The sequence below is a fragment of the Danio rerio genome, chromosome 7 (genome assembly GCF_049306965.1).
Source record: "Danio rerio strain Tuebingen ecotype United States chromosome 7, GRCz12tu, whole genome shotgun sequence".
Taxonomy (NCBI): Eukaryota; Metazoa; Chordata; class Actinopteri; order Cypriniformes; family Danionidae; genus Danio; species Danio rerio.
Genome location: NC_133182.1, coordinates 42955313 through 42961408, shown reverse-complemented (window position 1 = coordinate 42961408; position 6096 = coordinate 42955313). Strand labels below are relative to the sequence as shown.

General features: G+C 37.9%; 1 long non-coding RNA gene across 1 annotated transcript; it reads left to right on the top strand.

Annotated features, from left to right (window-relative positions):
* The first annotated feature begins 2881 nt into the window (after positions 1-2881).
* On the top strand, positions 2882-5735 carry LOC137496193 (uncharacterized). Its single transcript, XR_011016342.2, has 6 exons — positions 2882-2938; positions 3263-3369; positions 4341-4467; positions 4642-4727; positions 5053-5095; positions 5193-5735. It is a non-coding gene; the product is annotated as an uncharacterized lncRNA (long non-coding RNA).
* The last annotated feature ends 361 nt before the right edge of the window (positions 5736-6096 follow it).

Genomic DNA, 6096 nt, shown 5'->3' with positions numbered 1-6096 from the left:
CGACCATCAGTAACCTATCAGTGGTGCTTGATGACCAGCTGAAATTCACTGACCACATTGCTGTAGTCGCCCAATCCTGCATACTGCTACCGAGCGTCACTTTGGGTTCAATACCCTACAAATTCAATTGCAAGGACAATCATCTTTAACATTCAATCCAGATGGATTGACCTACCTAACTCAACACAAACAAGTCTTTGTTCATCTTTAAGAAATGCTCGAAGACTGTTTCGTCAACACCTAACTGACTAACAACAACACTTACTAGTTACCCTTAACTGTTTTTCCTGTTTGTCTGATTAAAAAAAATAAATAAATAAAAACTAAAAAGTCTAAATCAACTTAAGACTTTTAATGGCATTTATATATTGCTGCTCTTCGGTGACCTGAAGCGTTTCTATTGTCCTCATTTGTACATCACTTTAGATAAAAGCATCTGCTAGATGGCTAAATGTAAATGTAATGCATTAATAAACAGCCTTTGTCTGTTATAAAGTGATATCTAATGGTAATCTGTTAATTAAATCATAAATTGTAAACATTTATTTTTAATCATGCTCCCATCTTTTATATTTCGCTTCTCTTTTTATCCCCAAACTGAACATGAAGACTTTATCATAAGCACTGATTTCATAGTCTTTATAAAAAGAAATGCTGTAAAAATGCTGGGTTATACACAATTCTTCATGTTGTCCCAACAAATATCAATTAAGTTAACTTAATTGTTTTTACAAATTTGAGTGGGTTGAACATAAAACAATTATATTGTTCAAATTAAATTGTCCAAAGCTCAAGTATTGTGTTGATTCAGCTCCTTTTAAATGAGTAGTTTAAACAAGCAGCAAAAATCTCTTCTGGGTGACGATTCTCTATTTTGGTCTCCATCCAAACCTTTACTGGCTAAGGACCAAACAGAGGCCATCTGACTGACATGTAAACCAACCAAATTGCAGTTTGTTTAATTAAGAGTCATGTTTAAGGGTGTGAAAATGGAGTGTTTATGACTTGCAATAACGGAGCAGTGTATGAAACTCTTGGACATATTATAAAGAGTCTATGCTTTAAATTATAAAATGCTTCCAATTTTGTATGGCTTACGCATCAGACGTTCAGCCAACGGTTTGTGGGTGTAAAGTTTATAGCTGTGCCTGTGACTATATCATAGTAGACAGGATGTTATGTAAACCTTGAAATTCATACATGCCTTAATCCCCTACTCTGTATACCGTCCATTGGGCATTTTTCAGGTTTCAGACCATTATTTTCTCATACAGGTGAGCCTCTGTGACAGCAGCATAATCGCTTACCTTTCCTTTCTGCATCAGACAACGAAGGTCATACAGACATTCACATGTGCTTTAGACAATAATGAGGATTTGATGTCACCGGAAAGGAAGATTAAAGAAAGGGAGCGCCCCGGTTGCCGTTTCATCTGAAGACATTATTAAAATCAAGAGTGATCCCTCTAAGCCTGCCGTCAGTAATCAGATGAAAAGTGGGCAGATTTCGGTGCTTGCTGTTCTTGTGGATCAAGCACCTGGGGACGTGACCTCTACTCATTCATTCATTCATTTTCTTTTTGGCTAAGTCCCTTTATTAATACGGGGTCGCCACAGCGGAATGAACCGCCAACTTATCCAGCATGTTTTTACGAACATGCCCTTCCAGCTGCAACCCATCTCCGGGAGAACACAGAACGCAGGCAGAACATGCAAACTCCACACAAAAACGCCAACTGAGCGAGTGATGAAGCCAATTATGATAAGGGGATGGTTAGGAGGCCATGATGGACAGAGGCCAGTGGGCAAATTTGGCCAGGATGCCAGGGTTAAACCCCTACGTTTTAGAAATATTATTCACTCACATTCAACTGCCTTCACTTCAGAGCAAGAACACTTCAGACAACACCTAATTAATAGAATGGAGTGCTCAACAACCTTTTCACATGTCGCAATTAAAAAAAAAACATACACTTTCATTTCACAACAGCTTTAAAGCAACACTATGCAACTTTCAGACTGGATGAACACAATTGCCTGTTACCGACAAAGCTGTCAACAAGTTGCTCCATTACCAATCCAACAAGCAACCACAGGAGCAATCACCACCAGCCCATTCTTCCTTCTACACTTTGGCACCAATGTAGCAAGGTTAAAAGATTAGAAAAGTGGAATCTAGTCAGTAAATGTAAAGTAAGCAGCAGCACGCTTTATTAATGACTGCTGCAGAAACAAAAATTAACAACACAAGTTGCTAGAGCCTTGTCCTCTCTCATCATTTATTGTAGTTGTTCATCTCTTTATCCCTCTGGAGCAACTCTGTGGGACTTGAGATTGGTATGGCACTCCTTACCACTCGCACCACCAATCTCGCTCTGCTCCCACAGCCCTCAGCTCAACCCAGCAGTTATATCACTCTCCCTTTTGAAGTCAGCTCAGGTTGTAGGTGTCTCCTTACAACCAACAAAGCCATCTAGACAGCTATTACTTATATTTTGGCAGATTTGTGAATAATCTGTGCAATCTCATTAATGCTTTCTAGGTCTAGTTGTTTTAGAGTATCAATTCAAAGATTTGATTCCCAGTATGAACATCTTTTACACCTACAGTCCCAAAGACTTGAACAAGACAACCTTAAAGTGCCCAAGAAATCAAAACTAACCATATGATTTTGTTAGCTCACATTGCTACACAGCAAATTCATCAGAGTTAAATTCTCGGTGTTGAAGCATTTCAGAGTAAAGTGTTGACGTTAAAGAGTTAGATTTTGATAAATGAATATAATAAGAGTTAAAATTGATTTTATTGAATGCGAAATCAAGGAGTTATCTTTTCAACACTTGGTGGTGTTATTTCCAACATCCGGGAATTCATGCAGCCCCAGTCACTGAAGAATTTTCCAGACGCCATTTTCCATCTGAGGTTTAGAACAGCAACTGGTGAGTCAAACTACCTAAATGTTGGTATTTTACTGACTTTCTTTAAGGAAATACAGTTGTAAACATATTGTTAAGTTAATAACTTTAGAATGGAGTGACAATTTTAAACTTCTGCGGTTCATTCATGGTCGTTTGTGTATCTAGCTTAACTGCATTACTATTGACTTCTTTTCAAGAATGTTTTTATATATGCTTGCTCACGCATACATAGTGCATAAAAACATCAAATGTACATGTTCAACACATTTCTGTCACGCTTAATGCTATTTTGTGCGTTGTTACCCATCTGTAAAATAAAATCGACACTTCTCCTTTAATTCGAAGCAAACTAGCGAGGGAATCCCCGGAGCCGCCTAGCCTACTCTGCCCAGATGCTAACGGCAACACAGGACGGTTTCCATAAGCTCAGGAAAGTTTCTAAAACATATCTGGTGAGTAAATGAACATGCTTACTTGTAAAAGGCTTCCTGACTGAAACATATGATTGTTTGTTATTCGTGTACGTTAATTTGGTTATTTTAAACACCACGGCCCTTTTAAGTTAAACTGGTTCATTCGTGGCCGTCCATATAACGTTAGTCCATAGACTCGTGTGATAACGTAACAGTTACGCTTGAATTATATTAAGTGTTGACAACCATTAAAGTCGGAATGTTAACATTAATGTCTTTAAATGACCGCGTTTGCACTTTATCAGACATTTGACGTTACAGAAGTCTCCCGGAAGTTGCGGGACTAACGTTAACGTTATCCCGCAAATGCACAGAGACTCCCAGATGCCCAAGTAGATGCCCGCAAATGAATGATAATCTCCTGGAAATCGCGCGTCTCCCGCCCGGTCATTAAACACTTTGCACACCCCTCTCCACCGCATCCCTCCCAGCTCTTCAGGTACGTCGCGCGCAAGTCACCCCCACCGCTCTTTAGGTACGTCGCGCGCAACTTATCTCATTACTCTTCAGGTACCCATCTCTCCCGCTACCTCCCGCAAATCAACTCTGTATCCCCCGAAAATGACTTTTCCCAACTCGGGATGTCTGACGTTAGTAAGTTAGGCTATTTCTGTAGTCAGGAACATCTTAATCAAGCTTTTTCTCCCACATGATATTGTGCTTAAAACTATAGGCTAAACTTAGCATGTACTGTACACAACATTTCCGTTTTATTAAAGACAATTTAGTGCGTTGTAAACAGCCACCTGTCTGTAAAATTAATCAACTGATTCATATTTGAGCAGCCTAATGATGATACAGGTTTGATTTGTAGATTTATTATCAATAATCAAAATCTGAATCAAAAGATATCTGAAAAAGTGTAAGGTATACTTTGTGATGTTTATCTCTCTTTTATCTGAAGGTTATGCATATGTGTTAGATACTAATGTGTTGTTGTTTTTTAACAGCCACAGTTCTCTATACAATAACACAAGACCCTGTGACGGTGGCTGATTAGAGACGGATGGTGTATTTCCAGAGTTGGTGAAATGACCAAGCACACCTTCTTGGTCATATGTGGTGATAATAATGAAGGTATGTTTGATAAAGTTCTGTATTTGTTTCACAATAAGCTAAGAGGGTATTAGAGCATTAGAGAATAACGAATGACATGAAGGTGATAAGTTTTGTATTGTGGGTGAACTGTTACTTAAATAATGTTTTGCTCTGCTTTGCACTTTTCCTCTTCTGCTTATCCTAATATTTTAGATTATATTTGCACCTGAAACATCTGCTAGACTCCAGGAAAGGTGGTGTCAATACTGGACCTGAAAGGGCCTAACAAGTTGAATCTGGTAAAGAAACACGCACGCACACACACACACACACACACGCACACGCACACACACATGCACGCACACGCTTACAGAAAACTGTAAGTTTATGAATATTTTTTACACTGTGGCCAATATTTTGGGGAAGTCAGCATCACTAAATGATATAAAAGATTTTAAGCTCCTCTAAATTTAGCTCCAAGTGTTGTGTTAAATTCAGGATTCTGGACAGACAGCTGCCTGTTTTTCCAGTTCTAGCCATAGTGGTTAACCTAATTGTTTTTGGAGATCCAACAGTGATGTATGTGTTTTTTTCTACTTTTCCAAATCCTGTCACCTCAACCAGCTGGGAGAGTCAAGTTGTGGATCATCATAAAGATTTTCAAAAGGTGAGTTTAGATTTCTTGAATGTTTTATTTACTTTAAATGTTCTTTTAAATATATCATAGAATTTGATTGCAATTTGTTTTCAAACATTTTTCTTAGTCATGCTGGAGTCTTGAAGAGTTCTTAGATGAGCATCACCCTATATCCGTGCATCAGGAACCACCAGACGAGCGATCAGCAGCTACTACATCGTCATGGATAAAAAGGTCATCCTGTGGCTGGGAAGCACTTCATTCACAGGACATGCTTGATGAGATTTCCTAGCTCCAGTTTGTTTTCACACAAGTTTACAGCATTTGTACCTTCATTTAAACTGCTGTGTTTGATATGGAGGACCAAGGAAACACCAGAAGTGAAAGATTTGCATGCCAAGTTGTTTAAAATGTAATTTCAGAAGAAAACTATGCGTTCAGAAGAAAACTATGAGTGACGCTATATTGAACTTTCAAATGGCTCTGATGAAACATCAAGTTTGGACCAAAGGACTGAAACAGCCTTTTTGAGCACTGGTCATACATATTTTGTTGATACTGTTTGTACTAATAAAACATTTAAAGCATATTTGATATTGTTGCATTTTAAAAACTGGATGAATTGTTGAAGTGGTGAATGTTTTCAAATAAAATGTTTTTTATTTTGTAATTTACAGTCTATTTGACCTTTTTACCATATTTACACTCAAGAGAGTTGAATGAAATAACAATATATTACACCAGGCGGTGTTAAATATAGTTACATATTTTAACTCTGCCCAGAGTTAAAATTAACCCTTACTTCGGTGTCAATGTGCCAACCCTTTTGAAAGTGTTGATTTAACTCTTTTTTGAGTGGACCCCATGAGACACTTTCAAAGGGTTGAAATTAACACCCATAGAGTTGTTTTGGGTCCCCATATTTTGCTGTGTAGTTGTGTGGTGAACAATATGTGCATGTCATTTAGCAAAAATGTTAAAAGATTTTAAGTTTTAAACAAAATCAGTAAATTTTAAGCTGGGTCAAATGT